General features: G+C 36.5%; 1 non-coding gene across 1 annotated transcript; it reads left to right on the top strand.

Annotated features, from left to right (window-relative positions):
* The first annotated feature begins 8,246 nt into the window (after positions 1-8,246).
* Positions 8,247-8,319, top strand: TRNAA-CGC (transfer RNA alanine (anticodon CGC)). The gene has a single exon. It is a non-coding gene; the product is annotated as a tRNA-Ala (tRNA).
* Positions 8,320-18,735: the final 10,416 nt, after the last annotated feature.

The raw sequence follows: 18,735 nt of genomic DNA on the forward strand, positions 1-18,735 counted from the left end.
AAAATGCCCAGATGGCTATCAAAAAATAAACTTCAAAACTTTAAAACAAAAGGTATCAAAAATAATAATAACAAATATCAAAGTGGTTGGTCCACCTATCGCTTCCTAACATTAGAGTTTCAAAAAACAAATAATACAAAAACCTTAAAAGTTAATAATTATGTAATTATAATAATTTATTATTTTGGAACCTCATCACAGCCGTATCATCCTTAACCATTCTTGCATGTAGAGATGTTATTTAATCTCTCTCGCGAAATCCTAGTACTAGATTTTATTTGAATATGAAGATTTTATTAGAAAATGAATAAATTCTACTTAGACCGCCTCAGGGCCTGTCTGAGTAGGGAGCTATATGGTTCAGCTTTCCATAGCTTTGTCTGGCTAACTAGACAGAAATATCACAAACAATACACATCCTTTGTAAAACAAATCCTTTGTACATTTCAAGGCAACGGTTCGTGAAATGTTTTGCAAATCAGAAACTTAAATGCGCTCTCACAAAACATAAACTTCAAAATTATTTAGTATATTAAAAACGCAGCGTGGGACGTCCACCCACAAGGTGGACCGACGACATCATAAAGGTTGAAGGAAGGCGCTGGACGCAGGCCGCTACCAATCGATCAATATGGAAAACATTGGGGGTGGCCTATATTCAGCAGTGGACGTCCTATGGCTAAAATGATGATGATGATGATGATGATGAGCTCGTAATAGCGCGCGTTTTTAGTCCCGAGCTAATAAATACGCGCAGTTGCGAGCTCGCTGATAGATAATAGGTTGCCAAAAATCAACAATGTCACCTCTCTCCTTTTTGACTCTCCTATACGAATCAGGACACTTCCAGCTGAATTGAACACACACCCGTATTCACAAACGATGCTTGCTTAAGTGAAGCAGCAAATCGAACTCATAGCATTGAATAGAGCTCTGTTATTGGTTCGTGTGTCACCCTGTGCGTCCACGCGCACTGTGAGACCTCATAGTAATGTTTGTGAATACGAGCGTATGCCTTCCTTCCACTGGCACTTTAGTTTGGCAATTCTGCAGGCAATGTCTGTTATTTTGACTCTATACGGATTGAGACTTTTTAAACATACAACCATCAGCTGATTGAGCACTCAGATACCTACCTCTCCTCTGCTTAACTTAACTGACGCCCGTATTCACAAACATTACTATGAGGTCTCACAGTGCGCGTGGATGCACATTGCACAGGGTGACACACGAACCAATAACAGAGCTCTATTCAATGCTATGAGTTCGATTTGCTGCTTCACTTAAGCAAGCATAGTTTGTGAATTCCGGTGTAAGTCGTCGTGCACATTTCTTAGAATAGTCTAGAGATATTTGAACGTACGTATTATTATAGCAACACACATTCGTATGATGTTTTCATCCCAGCAAGCGTCGAGAAACTTAATTCAATTGTGGATACATTCGATGTAATGACTCTGTCTGACAGAGAAATGTGGGAGGGAGAAAGTACGGATCTTTATTTTTGAGGGTTAATCAAATCAAATCAAATCATTTTTCATTTTAGACATAATTAAATAAGTCCATATACAATGAGGATTAGTACGTATCGGTAGATAAGTTTTAAACTTTCGCGTTCTATTACAACTTTACCACAGCTACATATAACACCACAGCCAAAACGCTAAGCTGTAAGTACCTACTCATATTTTTTTCATAAAAAATGTCGCGTTGAAAATTGGTTTTCTCTAGATAGAGATATCTCTCAAAATAAGTCCTTAACTAAGTTCAACTCTTTCGAGTTAAAGGTTCTGTATTTTATCACCAAGATAAATAATGTAAAGTTTGCAAACTCTCTTTGTGTACCTATATGGTCAAATCCTCCATTTGCCCTTGGTAAATTAAAAAGGTTTTGGCATTCCTAAATTGATGTGCCCAACGTGTTTCATTAGTTTATCTAGGTGTACTTTAAGACATCAACTTGACCTTCACTGGTTGGGTTTTTTATTGCCTATGAGCTTTAGATCCTGGCTACGCAGGAGTTGCAGCGGTGGGAACGAGAGGTGGGAATAGTCCCGTAACAGCATCAAAAAAGAACAATTGAACACTAATAAAGTCAACTAAAACAATTGAATATCGACAAACTACATTTTTTTCACGATGCGACAAACTTTACTAACACAGACAAAATCCAAGATGTCCGTACTTTCCTCTACCCGTACCAGAAGCAAAAACCACACAGCAACCGTGTCTAATTCGTAATAACTATTAACGTAATTACTACCGTGGTCGCCGAAGGCTTTTTGTAAACATTAAAAAGGCGCTACGTTAGTAATGTGGATTCGGTATAATGTCTCTATACTCTTTTTATGTAATAGAAAAAAATGGTGCTTATCAACTCGATTATTAGTTTTTGTTTATTGTGACATAAAAAACGGACTGGGTTATGCCTATAACGTAACTTGTTACAAATAAACTAAATACTCGTATGTATAACTCAAAGGTGACTGACTGACTGACTGACATCTATCAACGCACAGCCCAAACCACTAGACGGATCAGGCTGAAATTTGGCATGCAGATGTTATGATGTAGGCATCCGCTTAGAAAGGATTTTACGAAACTTCACCCCTAAGGGGTTAAAACGGGATCCACGCGTACGAAGTCGCGGGCGGCCGCTAGTTTGCTTAATAAAGTACCTACATATTTCATTGACGAAAATGGTGATGGTTTTGAAATGACACAAATATTTTATTCCAAGTTCAAAATTTCGATTAACTTCTTGCATAAGTTATGGACATGGCCGTTTGGTAATTTCAACATTCAATCTCATAAATTTTACCTAATTAGAAGCAGCTCCTTTCAAAACCCATTGATTCTAAACTGTATTTTTATTCATAGATTTCAAAGTAGCTTAGACGTTACAGATCGTTCATCCACGAAGACGCGCCCCACCAATTTTTGGTCGAGGGAAGCGCGGGGTGCGGGGAGTTTGATCCGAGCAATCCGAGCGGCATTATTGTAGTGTGCGTGTCCAGCCATGGATAATTTAGCGTGTTCAACACTCAAACATTCGCGGAAGAATGGTTGGGCGCATCTTCGTGGATGAACGAACTATATCCATCGAACGCACTGCACATGCCCCGTCCCAATGTGTTTACACCTTTACTTCCTTATACGTCTGTGCTAGTGTCACGTCGAACTATTCCAAACTTTGAACCTTGGCTTCCAGCCAGTTCCATTGACCGATTAATTTAACGAAGACTTAAGCAACGGTCAGTTGCACTACTTGAATTATCACCTATTTTAGCGCGTTAATATCTTCTTAAATGTCTTTCTACGGTGTTTTATGGGTTTAAACCTAGGATTAATGCTTCGAAACGATCTCCAGTTATTGGCCCTTAACCTCATGCTGCCACTTAGACGTTTTATGGAATTTAAAGCTATAAAGTCCGGCTGATATAGAAAAAGATCAAATAGAGATAAAGATAGAGTAACGTATAGTATGAAAAATGCAATCAAAAGTCCTAATTTTAATAATAAAATATCTATTATTGGATTACAAGTTTTATAATAGTATCGTGAGCCTTGACAGAAGAAGAAAAAGAAAAAAGAAAACAGACTTGCTATCTTCGGATGACTATCCTAATATTTAATTACATTCGTGTTTTCGCTCACGAAAGATTCCCAAAAACCTACAGTCAAGCCCATCATAACAATACATCATCATACACTTTGTTCTCATTATCATCTAGTTGTATTGTAATACCCTTGTACGCCAAAGACTGATCTTGCGCTATTTTGTCAAATCACTGTCTACTGTCTCCTTGACTTGTCAGTCCATCTAGTTGTAGGGCATCCTATACTATATTTACTTCCCTTACCAAGTATGGAGTAAAGACCCTAAATCCACCTTCCAATGTCACACTTTCGCGTCCATATAAATCAGTGATGCCAAACTAACTGGCCAGCCGCCAGAGGAACTTACATCACAATAGAGTGAGATGCAGCGGGTTCTTCTTATTCGTTCTATCATGAACATCTCGACCTATGGCTACTTGTAAATTGAATCAGAGTGTCCGTCTGTTCGTTAACGATTTTTATTAAAAATCCTCAGAACTAAGCTAAGTAAGCTACTAAACTGTATACATATATCATGCTTTGGACTTCGTCTTCTAAGTTTTATCTTTTCTTTATGCTTGTGCTTATTCCCTTATGTCCTTGTACTATTTCCAGGTAAGATGTTTGCAGGCCTTATGTTCTATGTACAAACGACGGCACGTCAACGTAACCACTGTGGGTTCTTGTGCAGTTGTTATAGGGGCGAGTTTGCAACAAAAATGGGTACCTGACGTGCTGTCGTGTGTACGTACAATAGGTACATGCCAATGCAAATTCTTGGAATATTTTAACTGACTTCATTGCTGTATCTTGGAAGTATAATGAATATAAACTTACCGCCTCATCTTCCACTGTTCTTACAGCATCAGTTAATCTAACACTGTTGGCGGCCATTCAAAAAGTGCCTCATTTTTTGTTTTCTGAAAAAATTTTGGCAGAGACGCAAAATAAAAGCAAGCATCTAATTGCTTTGACCTGAATTGGTGTTCCTTTGCCATCGGTCGGTGCTAATTAAAAAACTAAAAAGAGGATCTGGATAAAGGGGCTAGCTAGGGGAGGGGATGGACTAATAAATGGGGTTTACAAGCGAGAGTTGCTAGATTTTTCCTACATGCGATGCTATTTTTGGATTTCAAGAGTTTCAGTTGTACACAATTATTCCTCGAAGTGTTTTCATGAAATTGTTTTAAAACAACAAAATCGGCGCATAAGAAGGCTGCGTCCAATGCCTTCCTGCCACTTTTACGATGTCGTCGGTCCACCTTGTGGTCCGCCGCTACCAACGGCGCAAAATGGAGAGCATTGAGGGAGGCCTATGTTCAGCAGTGGACGTCCTATGGCTGAGATGATGATGATGATGATGAAATAGAGAAAACGTAGTCCTGAAGTAGGGATGATATGACCTGATGATGTAATAGCTCCGTCAGACGATTTCTTTTCCTGAAAGTTATATTTGAAGAACAAATTATTAAAAGGACTTTACAATTTAAGATGAATGATGAAATTTCACAGAATTTTCAAAGGTTCACGTTACTTTCTAAGTATGAAGCCCAAATGGATCCACTCCACTATAAACTCAATTAATCCCTTACGACCATAAAATTAAAGAGATTAAGGGCAAACTATATCGTTGGGAGTGTTTAGTAATTTATTTTAGTCGTTAACAAAATTTAGTTTTGACCGGTATTGAGTTTTAGTTTAATCCTGGCTGTTGTGAGGCAGGGTCTAATAGGTTTTCGGGGTTAAGGTATACCCTTAAATTGAACCTGAGAAACCTGTCGCAATTAAATCTTCAAAGACTTGCTTTACTACCGTCTTGATTCTTCTCGGCTTCCCATTATGTTTGTCTCAAAGGGCTGGTGAGGCCCAAAAGATAATTAAGGAGATATATTTATTATTGTAAAGTGCAGAAAAGTTCTCGAGTGGCGGCCACGTGCCGGAAGACGTAGTGGGGGCAGGCCTCCACTAGGTGGACTGAATTTCAGGTGAAGGTCGTGGGAGGTGCCTTGATCCAGCAGTGGACGTCTTTTAGCTGAAACGAACGAAAGTGCTACCTTTTTTTGCAAAGTCATAGTAGTGCCAAGTATTGGTTAAAATAAGAAATAAATATTTTCGATTTTGATTGACTGACAGAAATGACTGATTATGAAAGTGAGTGAATTTCTCATACGCTCTTTAATATAATTTCAATCATCGTGATTATTTTCAGCCATATACCGTCCACTGCAGAATATAAGACTCCCCTTATGATTTCCACATTGGTCTTTTGGCAGCAGCCTGCATCCAGCGCCTTCCTGCTACCTTTATGAGGTCGTCAGCCTTTGTGGGTGGACGTCCCGTGCTGCGCTAGCTGGTACGTCGTGGCTTCCATTCCAGAACCTTGCCACCCCATCGGCCGTCAGTTCCGCGTGCTATGTGCCCTGCCCATTGCCACTTCAGCTTACTAATCCGTCGGGCTATGTTAGCGAATTTATTGTAGAACCAAAAAGTCAAGCCGCTTGGGAATTAAAATTTAATCTAGCGAATTTCTTGGGAGGCCTACACGTTTCAAATTCGGTATTTGCCTATTTCACTCAATAAACAAAACTACGCCCCCATTTTTTCTTACTTTAACGACCAAAACCCGACATTCCCCGGCCTATCGCAATCAATTATTAAGAGTTGTAACTTGAAAATCTTTTTCACAATTTCCCCAGCTTCGAATGATTTCTCTTGGGAGCGGGGAAAGTGCGGTTTGACCGCCACAGAGTTTAATTCTTAATAACCGTAAAAAGTTGTGCCTTCGGCAGCCAATTCTGGGTTTCGAGAAAGGTTTCGTTGACATACTCGCTTGGAGTTTGAAGCAACCATTACTTAGGGTTAAGAAGTCGCAGATTGCTTTACCAGGAATACAATAAAAATTTACCAAGTGCGTGTCGTGTCACGCGCAGTGTAGGATTCCGTAGTTAGCTTGGTATCTTAACCGTTTAGTTTTCCTTAAAAGTTCATGAAAAGCAGTATTATTATTAATATTTTTTTCCAGATTTTTCAAGCCAACAGTTTAGTTATTAGAGGACGCCCTACTCGAACATAAATTGGCACTTTAAACTTTAATAATTTGCAAACAGATCCCTAAATGGAAAAATAGTCTTAGAAACCCTTAATCCATTTTAAAAGACCTATCCAACGATACACCACGCGATGGGGTAGAAGATGAAAAAAAAAATCATACCCACTTTACATTTGGATCAAATATGTAATTGCTCAATAATGAATAATAAATAAAAAAAAAAATGTAGGGGTGCTACCACACCAAAAAAAAAAAAATTTTATTTTACCGTTTTGTCGGCGTGATTAATATACATATCTCCACAAAATTACAGCTCTCTGGTGCCAATAGTTTCCTCGGACAGACAGACAGACATATCGAAACTATAATGGTTCCTTGTCAGGGCTACGGAACCCTAAAAGTGTACTAAGTTGTTATAAGTCAAATTACAAGCGCAATAGAGCCGACAGTATTATAAATGTAACTAGTTACTAATGTATTTTAAGACACGGACAAAGAAGTAAAGTCGTATAGGTAGTGTGATTATGATCTGCATATTAAACTAATTTTTGCCTCATTCAATGTTCATCATTTTTTCCGCTAATAGGTCGTATACAATTTTTATTATTTTTAGGTAACTTTTAAGTTACTCTATTTTCTCTCATTATTTACCATTTACTCGACGTTGTCGTATCTTTGACAAACTAATTAATACAAGATAAGTTGTGAACGTTTTTTGTTAAAAAAAAAAACAAAAACAAGTCGCAAAACTACAATATCCTTTTCTCCCCCCGTATCTCTTTTATTGGGCTCTTTCAAACTCCATATTAGTTTTGTCTCTGGATTTTATTTTTCTCAGGTTTATGAGGTCAAATAAACGAGGTGGGATTATGCAGCTCACGCTGTATCAGACTTGCACAGCGCTGTACAGCGCTGTATAACAGCGTCTGAGACAAAGGATTTCGCAGTCGCTTATCTTTGATGGCTTAGATAAAAATAAAAATATAAACATTCTGTATACATGTAAAAATAGTCGTTTGTCATAGAAAATAATGATGACTTTAAGATAGTTCAGAGATAAATTGCCAATTGAATGTCCAGTCATATTTCCATACCTAAGCGAAGAGGTGATGGGAAATAACGAAATCTGATTGGTTGTAATATAACCGAACCCACGTTGGATGTTTAGGGGAATACTACCCAACATTGATGAAATAAAACGCGGCCATAACAGCGTATTACACTTGAAAATTCGACGGGTTCATCCAATCTCTGTGGTCTAGTAACCGCCTCTGTGGTCTAGTGGTAAGACCACCTGCTTCAGACGCAGAGGTCCCGGGTTCGATTCCCAGTGGGGGCAGATTTTTCTGTTCGGTTTGGTTGGTGGTAGGGCTTGTTCTAAGTCCGCCTAGCTAGCTACCACCATCTTACCTAAGTCTGTCGCCATAACAACAATGTTAAAAGCATTGTTGTGTTCCGGCAGTTAGAGGTAAGATAGCCAGTTCCTCCGTGGTTGAGGATTCCGGGTGAAGCTCGCTTCCACCTTCGGCCTGATCGTCACTTACCATCAGGTGAGATACAGGCCAAGAGCTTCCTCGTTGTGGATAAAAAAAAAAATGTTTATGTAGCTCAGTTGGAAGAGCAGTCGCCCCGCAAGCGAAAGGTCGTGGGTTCGATTCCCGCCTTAGGCAGTTCGATTTTATCAAGTTATTTATTTGAAATTTAGTTTGAGAAGCGACTCTTATCGCTAAGAACTTTTAATAACCTCCTCTCCTCTCCAATTTGGTATAACCATTTCAAAATCAGCTCCAAAAATTCTGTGTTAGAACCAAAATAGTTGGTCGAATAACTACCATACCTTGCTTGCAGGTCACGTCAGTTGCTGCTTGTAACGATTACCTAATTGCCAATTATGTAGATAAGTGTTTTTTCGTTATTACACCCTGGGGTCTGATCAATAGTAGAGGACTAAACGAATTGCTTTTATTTGGAATTCGAGTATCAATGGAAAATCTCAATGTGTACCTACCAAGTATTCAAATTCAAAATTCAAATTCAAATATTTTATTCAGTACATACCTAATCCCTTTATTATACACGTCCCAAATAAACATAGCTTGCTCTACCACCACTTCGGGACAACATATGGGCTGGTGCTGAAAAGAAGTGGCGGATGAAACTCGAGTCACCTTTGTCAGCCTCTTTTTCAATAAAATATAGTAATTTATAGTTTACATGACACGCAATAAGTGCGAGCTAGGCAGGTAAACCCGTCAGACGACAGCTGTAGTATAAGCAGGTGCCCCACTAGGTGGACTGACGATCTGGTGAAGGTCGCTGGAGGTGTCTGGACGCAGGACCGGTCGTTATGAAAATCCTTGAGGGAGGCCTTTATCCAGCAGTCAAAGACTGACGTCCAGTAATTGAAACACTGAAACACTGAAAACCAGCGCCGTGGCCTTCGTCACCGTGGGCCACGGCATATGCTGAGTGTCCCGTTGCAGTGGGCATCTTGTTGGTGAATGGGTGGCACTGCTCAGTTTACTCTTGTTTTTATTTTTTATTTTCTTCCATTATTATGTGCCACTGTCATGTATTTGTGTGATGTCCATTGTAATAATGTATCTTTCTTTCTATATTCATAGGCTTGTGTAAGACTTATTATTTTTATTCTACATGTATCATAATATAAGCTGTATGTTTTCCTAATAAAGAAAATAAATAAAAAAATAAATATTTCTTAATTTGGCTTCACAGCACACCAATCTTGCCTGTCTTGAAGAATCAAAAATGTATTTTTTTGTTTAGTTACTTTTTAACACGCTTTTATTAGGACGTCGTGTATGTAACTAACTATGTAATGGAATATAAGAATCTGAATTATAAGCACTTCTAATTCTTGTTTCATCATGAAACTTGGCAATTATTGTAGATTAGATGACAATACAATATTATAGTACCTTCGAGCTGGTCTGATGATGGGACTGGAAGGCCAAGGTGGCCATATGAACTCCGGAACAAAACGGCGGAATCGCATCGAGTTTGAGTTTTTGACTTTTTAGTGCAGTCATTAAAAGCGTGTTTTTAGTTTTTTAAACTATTAATTTATATTTATTTTACTGTAATCTGGAATTGGAATTTCAAACACACATTTTTACATCATATTAGACCTAACGACGTTGTAAAACCGCACCTATTACTATTTTTATGTTGCACAGTAACTTATAGTATCTTGATATGCTGTCTGTACCAAACAAAGGGAGGGTTTCCCCTAAAAGAATCCTTATTTGGCAAACAGACCTATATTAACACATCAAAGCGTATCATGCTATCTGTCAAAACACCCGACATACATATTGTATTATTATTTTTCGCTCCCTTCTTTTTTGGATATTGGTGTCTGAGTTGCCGTAAAGTGGTAAATTAAGGCAGTGTGCGTAATGGCTAAGTTCTATCCAGACATTTAAGATAAGGGGAATTTGAAAACTGTTATGCTGCTGTCAAACTAAGACTAAAACCCGTTGGGTACTAAGCATTTTGGAAAAAAAATCAACGCTCATGTAAACCAGTAGTTACGGGACTATTCCCACCTCTCATTCCCACCGCTGCAACTTCTGTGTAGCCAGGATCTACAGCTTGACCGCCAATAAAACCCAATCAGTGGAGGTCAAGTCTGTCCCGGGGAAAGTTAAACTGTCATTGGACCCGCAACGAAATTAATCAGAAGAACACAGGAGGAGTTCGAAGTTAAGGTTCGACTCGGGGTGGACAAGTAGTTACCAAGTTAACTTTGCATCAAATGTAATGATTTTATTCCAAGGTGTGATACACGTAGCGTGAAAAAGATTAACTTCGTGTAGATATCTATTATCTAAGTATTATTTGTTTATTTTGTTTACGGGCGTTACGGACTAGAATTAATTGGATAGGTCAAAAATAAACCTCTATGAATGCGTCAAAATATAATGATACAAAATTATTGTATTAATTTTGATTTATAATCCTCAATTTTTCTTCGCATTTAAAAAAATATTTTTCAATAATCTTTAAGTAATTCAAATTTTAAGTAATTCAAATTCCAAAATGCCTGTTTCTTCGTATTTTTCTGTTATCTCTATCCTTTTACCTACTCGTTTAGAAGTTAGCCGTTTCACAAAACTTCTGGATCCACAATCGAACTACCACACACCCTTTGTACGGATTATTAGACGTCTAAAGGCTCTTGATTAAACTGCCTCGCTTTTATCAGACGGTTTATCCACCGATGGGTAATATCTTATATCCCAGATAAAACTCCTTTGTTAGTTAGAACTGGGTTTATTTTTAAGTTCACCCGATCCCCTTGAGTTTTAATTGCTAATTATCTTTATAAACCTCTCCAATGTTTATAAGTTAGAAGAACTCATTAAAACACTAATCATTACTTTATAATGAATTTTGAGTAAATGGTAAAATTTTAAATCAGGCGAAATCAATTTTGAGTGATTGTTTGCACTCAAAAGTTGTTTTGAGTGACTAACGTCCTTGGTTAAAAGCATTTTTGAGTGATTTTTGCGGTCAAAAGTGGGTTTGACCTATTATGCGTTTTGACTGTAACAATCTATATTATACATAATTATAAATTGTTTATATCGGTCTGAATCCGATTCAAATTTAACAATCGCAGTCTTCAATCTATGCTTCGTTTTTAAACAAATAATTTATTTCGTTTACGTACCATTTGCCCTTATTAAGTTGATACTTTAACCATTGCCTTTTATTCGTAATATAAAACAGTTTACTTCTTTTTTACTCTCTTTTGACCTACAATCGCGATTTAAACAAATCCACTTGATGGCTGCTGCATTGTGCCACAGTATACTTATAGAAGTAGCTAGTTTAAAATTATAAAAATCTTCATTAGTATAGCTATAGCCGATAATTTATGATTCAAATGAATCGCTTGTTATTCATACAATTTTATATTGCGTAGCTAACTTATTTTGTATACTTCAATAATATTCTCAAACTGGCAGTTTAAAGTAATGCGACGACAGACTGATATTTTCGCAATAAAATAAGTACCTAAGTGTGATAATAATGACCGGTAAAAAAAATATATTTTATTTATTTTGATTCCCATGGGCTACGTTTTATGTTTGATGATTGTTTATTTTCAGTCTTGAAAGTTTACTCATAGAATAATGGTCGTTTCCACCATCAATCGATAATTTTTAAGTGACCCCTATGAAAACAAAATTCCTACTTAAAAATTTGGGATTGATGGTGAAAACGGGCTTAAGACATAGGTACTTCTCAGACGCGTATTAACGTTTTAGTTTACCTACCTACTATGTTTTTAAATGTTTTCAATACTCAATACTCAAATCTTTATTGCATTTCACAGTGTACATTAGGTCTTAAATATAATTGGATCACCATGAACCCTGTCGGGCACAACAACAATGGAGAGGAGGAATTTAAAAAATAATAATTATTATTGTATTAAACTAGATTCTTAAATATTATTAATTAGAATAAATATTAAATTATTGTATCCAGTGTATTATTACATTATAACTAATATAATATTACTGTAATATATTTTATTATAGGTTTTGTAGTTTGTTTTAATATTATATTTGTTTTAGATATTTAATTTTGTGTATTCTATTTGATATTTTTATCTTCTAAAAATTCCTGTTTTCTAATATTTTCTGTTTATTAACAAAGTTCTGTAACTTTTAACTTGCATGTATACTGTGACCATTATTCCTTATCCCAGATCTAGTGCCAATAAGGGTGAGATTCTTCCGGGAACTTTATGGGGTCGTCACCTTAGACGTTCGCTTCTTTTGTTGCGTTCTATGTAGTTTTTACAGCGTTCCGTATCTAATTTCAGTTTATTTTGCCAGTTCAGATACATTGTTGCAGAGGTAGGTATAAGGCCTAATTTCCACCAATGCGGAGCGGAGAAGAGCGGAGAGGTCCGGAGACGAGAGGAGATGTGTGTCAGCTGTCAGTCTATTGTTATCTATGAAACACCCCACCGCTCCACAGATCTTCGCATCGCTCCGCTCTTCCTATTCTAATATTCCTCAGAGATCTAAAAGACCTACTAATAAAAACATGCTACTACAGCCTAAACGAGTACTTCAGTGACTTAAACTTAAATTAAAAATATTATTGTATCCGTTACACGTTGATTACTAAATCAATCATTTAATTGCTAAGCCTAAATGGGTAACATGGTGTACTGGATAATATGATAACCACATCTTGTAAACATTCATGAAATGCAATAAACACATTTTGACTTTGACTTTGACTTCTCCGCAACGCGCCGCGACGCCGCCGCTGTCAAATTCTATAGAAAAACAAGTTTGCCCGACACTTCTCCGCTCTTCTCCGCTCGATCCATTTCCACCGAGGCAGAGCAAATAATGGAATCTAATTGGTTATTTAAAAAACTTCTCTGCTCCGCTCCGCATTGCTCCGCTTTAGTGGAAACCGGGCCTAAAGGTATAAAAGTTGGCATAAAACAAAATTTGTACTTATTCGCTTTTGACAGTCGGAATTCGACGAAATCGATGACTTTGTAGCATACAAAGAAAAAGATTTCGAAATAAAACCCAATTTTCAAGACAAAGAAGATTTTAAGTTCACTTATCGGGACTAAGTGCTTCTTTATTGAGTTTAGATCTCAAAACGGTCTAAGACAAACATTTAAAGGCCCAGCTTTAAGAAACTGAATCACACTCAAAACAAATAAACTAAGTAGATGTAAGTAAAGTAAATATTGAAAGGTTTATTTAATTTTAACGCAACGTCTAAGTTTTAACACTAGAAGNTGGCGGCGGAGGTATCGTTCGGAAATTACTAAAATGTTTTGCTATTGCTTTTTTATTTTTACAGCTCTAAATATTATTCAAAAAATTCAAAAATTCAAAATTCAAAATTATTTATTTATCGATAAAAGTCTTAACAATGATATTGTGAGTCTCATCCTTTTAAGTTTGTAAAACTTGTGTTAGAATGAGACTGCTCTTCTGTATGACAACTAGGGCCGGGTTACACCATCTCACCCCAAACCCTGACAGACGCCAAAAATCTCTCAAACTCCATACAAAAACACGGTCATCGTCATAGTCAAGGTCAAAGCTTGGCGGTGAAACCCAGCCTTTAGAAATAAGACTGTAGAAGTTAGAAAATAAGTGAACATTTAAACAATTTTTTTTTTTCTCTTTTAAAGTGAGAAGTAAGTAAATACGTAAAATAAGGTAGGTAGGTGTAAAATATCAAATTTGCTTTCCATTTCACATTGCCATTGTGTTGTATTACTATCGAAGGAGGGTGGGAACTATAAATAATTATGTAAGTTTGATATATTATTATATATATAATAGACTAAATGCCTGATAAATTAATGAGGAAACAATAATATGTATTACACTAATCCAAATAGGTATATATAATAAATAAATAAATAAATAATATATAAAGCTGAAGAGTCTGTTTAGTTTAGTTAAATACGCTAATCTCAGAAACAACAGGTCTGATTTGAAAATCTTTCTGTGTTCGATAGCCCATTTATCAAGGAAGGCTTTAGGTCATAGTATAAAATTACAATCTTACAACCAGTAGGGGTGGCGGAGCAGTAAATATTTAAGATGCCCGCTTAAGTGAAGCAGCAAATCGAACGCACGGCGCTGAATAGAGCTCCGTGATTGGTTCATGTGTCACCCTGCGCGTCCACGAGCACTGTGAAACCTCATAGTAATGTTTGTGAATACGGGTGTAAGCGTAAAATGAATAAATATATAATTTTTTTTCACTGGATATTGCAAAGCGTAGGATAATCAATAGAAGACAATTTTACGTTACGACATTCAAGAGTGCTTCAGTGCCGTCATAATCAAGAAGTTTCAACCAAGACGTTAAAGATTTTTTACATTCAATGAAGGACTTATTATAAATATTAATTTTTCTGTTTATTACATTGTATAAGGTAATAGATTGAGCGGTATATTGCATGCTAGCAAACTTAGTTCTGACGATAGGACGGGTGACGACCGAACGTGGGTTGCGTTTATTTGTGATTACAGGATCCGGTGTGAGTGTTTTGTGGATCTTAAGGACACAGTTTAGAACGTACAACTGTCTCACTGTCAGCGAATTACAATCTTGGTATAGTTTGAAAGTCCCATAGGTAAATTTATTGAAGGTCATCACTTTTAACAGCGAGCGTTGGGCCCTTTCGATTGATAGCATGTAAGTTTTGTGGGAACCACCCCAAATGGGCAAACAGTAGGTTATGACTGATTTAACTAACGCTTTGTAGATGTACGTAAGTAGTTCTCGGTCAGCAATGTGCCTAAGATATTTAAACAACCATAGCAACTTTCTAATACGAAGTGTGAACATATCAATTTGTTTGTGCCAGTTTAATTGCTGATCGAGGTAAACACCCAAATATCTAGTGAAAGAAACCCTTTCAAGGTGCTTACAATCACAAACACTCAAATAGCTGGAGTAATCGCAGGAGTGAGCTATAAGTTTTAGATCACTGCTGGGTTGTGATGAGTTCTGTAGAGCAAATGTGATGTAATTGGTTTTGTTGGTGTTCAGAGTGAGTAGGTTTCTGCAAAGCCACTTTGTAACCGTATAAAGACCTTTGGAAGCTAAATCGTATACATCCTCCCAACTCTCCCCATGAAACAGTAAAGCAGTGTCATCGGCGTACGAAAAAATTTTGCCGTTCCTTAGTCTGGTTTCAGTCAGGTCGTTGATATAGAGCAAGAAAAGGGTAGGTCCAAGCACACTGCCCTGCGGGACTCCATATTGTGTACATGTCTCTACAGAACTGTGAGTATTACTATCTAATTTGACTTGCTGGGTCCTGTTATTCAGATAGTCAGAGAGCAAATTGAGAAAATGCCCGCGAATGCCCAGATTGCAAAGTTTTTTAATCAGGATAGGGATAGAGACGGTGTCAAATGCCTTCTTCAAATCAAGAAATATACATAGCGCTTTCTTTTTAGAATCAAGATAGTCAACAATGCTATTGGTCAAAGCCAAAACTGCGTCTTCTGTGCTTATCTTTTCTCGAAAACCAAATTGGGAGTTTGATAGAATGTTATATTTATTTATGAAATTAAGGAGACGTTTGTTTATTAATTTTTCTAAAATTTTGGAGAGAACCGTAAGAACAGAAATAGGTCTGTAATTGTTGACATCGTCTCTATCCCCGGACTTATGTATAGGATGTACAATTGCACGCTTGAAAAGTGTCGGAAATACACCCTTTGCAAAACAAAGGCAGCACAAGTGATTAATTATAGGTACGATATAGTTTTTTGCCATTTTAATAAATTTTGTTGGTATGTTGTCCCAACCTGATGCGCAATCAGACTTAAGGCTACAAATTATTGTTTCAATTTCAGCTGGATCCGGGTCAATGACACCAATAGAGTTTGGTTGGAGAAAATTAGATTGCTCCTCTGTGTCAGAAGAGTTAATATTCATTACGCGTTTGGAGATAATTTGTTCGGCAAGTGACTTGCCAACATCTAGGAAATGTTTATTTAATAAGTTGGCCGACTTTATTGGAGTATCAGACAATTGTAGCAGCTCATGATTTTTGTTTTTCCCAGTATTAAGATTGGTAATATTTTTAATTGAGTTCCAGAGTATTCTGTTATTGCTTAAGGACTTAGAAAGTAAATCACGTTCATATTGCCGTTTTAGCTTTTTCAATAAATTGTTGCAGAAGTTGCGATATCTTTTATATATAATTTTAAGTGTTTCGTTTTGTTTATCCAGTTGTGATTGTTTCTGAAGCTTGTTTCTATTTTTAATGCATTTAAGTAGCCCGGGAGTTATCCAAGGCTTGATTACACGTTGGTTATTCGGTATTTTAATTGTTTTTGTGTTTGTTAAAATTGATTCATTTATATTACTTACTAGTTTGTCTGCTAAAAGATTAGGGTCTTCTAAATTCAAAAGTTCAGTTAGATTTAGTTCACGCAGAGTATTAATTGCGTTTGTGTAGTCAGTGATTGTTTTGGTTTTATTTTTGCTGTAAATAAATGCTTTTTTTGAATAGACATTGGCTAAAACCATCAAGTGATCAGTAACCGTGGTTTGCAAGACAGCTATTGAGGCACGGTATTTACTTGGGTCAAGGCCAATGAAAACGTGATCAATGCAACTATTTATTCTGGTGTTGAGCCTATGTCCTGGAAGTAAACCATGCTGAGCCATCATCTGAAGGTATTTATCACTGCGTGGGTCAGTGCCGTTTTCTATTATATTAATGTTAATATCGCCAGTTATAATAATATTTTTATTTATATTATTTGAGTCAAGATGTGAATCTAACGAGCAAATGAAGTTATCGATGTTATAGTTCGATGGTGATCGATAAATACATAAGATTAGGCAGTTGTGTACAATAACCTCCAGACATGATGCTTCGTTAATTAGGATTTCCTTAACTTTATGTTCAAGTGCGCTATTTATATACACGACAACACCATCATTTTGATTTACTTTGTAAGTGGTACTATACACACAAAAACCAGTTATTTGCGGTAACGGAATATCTGGGTTTAATCTACACTCAGTAAGAACTAATATGTCCACTTGCTGTTTAATTAACGACAAGTTAGCACAAAAGTCCTCGAAATTTTTAGTTATGCTTCTAATATTTTGGGAAATGATTGAAAGAGTTGGAACCTCAGTTGGCAACAATTCGTGAAGATTAGATGTACAACATTCGAAACTGTGAACGTTATTAATTATGTCCAATTCATGCATAACTTGAGTTGTATTATTCATTCTTGCTTAACCTGGGGACCAACGTGATATCAGAAATATACTTTGAAACTGTATATTGTACTGTTGGCNGTAACCAATGTCTACTGTAAAATGTAAACAAGCTAGGCAGTAACAACTTACTCAGAATTCAATTCAACATAAATAAAAACAAAAGTACTTACATTAGTTTGAAGAAATCGTTGTTTACTATTCTTATCGCCGCCTTTATATGTATACCGTCACATTGACGGTGCGCGGTCTTAGTAGGTATTTGTCATCGAAACTCATATACAACATATTTTTATTTTCTTTTTCATATAGATTTAGCTTAACAATAGCAAATTAGGAAAAGTCATAAAATATGAAAAGAAACAAAAACATAGTTTGTGAAATATTTAACAATGAAATTGCTTTGCCGCCAATTTGACTGCCTTGGTCTTTCTAGTGTTAAGTGCGTCTTTCTTCAAACTTAAGGTTATCACCTTAATAAAAATGTTTTTATGTGAAAATAATACTGTGTGTCATCATCATTTCAGCCACAGGACGTCCACTGCTGAACATAGGCCTCCCCCAATGGCTTCCACATCGCACGGCCTGCATCCAGCGCCATAACCATGAAAATTTCGGAAAATTTGAATGTTGGTTCTTTTCTTGCAAAAAGGCTTTGTATTGTTATCCAGCGAGGAAATGCAGTCAGCATCCTCGCCTCTTTGCCTCACGGACTTTAATTTTTTACACACGCTTTTATTTTTTAGTAAACAATAAGTTTCTTTTTTTCGTTTAGAGTTAAGTTTGCGTTTTATTTATTTATTTATTAGCAATTACATATTTGATCCAAATAGCGTCCTAAGTCCTCTTTAGGTTTGTCTAGACACTATTGTTCTCTATACAAATAAAAACAAACGTTTTAGTATAAGCATTCACAACACTTTCAGATATACACAAAACATTATTTTAGCGAGTGCGCACTACGATGACGAAAGACTCGACGTTCGATCGCGATCGCAGACCGGTTGGGTACGCATTGTCGTTGTGCGCGTAGATAATACACAAAGCCCCGTCACAGTAGATATATGAGCTAAAGCAGTACGGAAACTTAGCCCTTTCGGCGAGTTAAATACCTACACTTCAACTGAGTGTTAGGGTTGGCACTCTTAATCTTTATAAAATTAATAAGGTTCTGACTTACTTATTTATCAAAACGTTTATTTAGGTTTTTTAATTATCAAATACCTAATGGAATAAATTAATTGACTAAGTAGGTAACAAAAAAATAAAACGTTAATTAGGTTCTATAATGATCGAATACT

This window comes from Ostrinia furnacalis, unplaced genomic scaffold (assembly GCF_004193835.3).
Source record: "Ostrinia furnacalis isolate ACB-3 unplaced genomic scaffold, ASM419383v2 OfSCF0635, whole genome shotgun sequence".
NCBI lineage: Eukaryota > Metazoa > Arthropoda > Insecta > Lepidoptera > Crambidae > Ostrinia > Ostrinia furnacalis.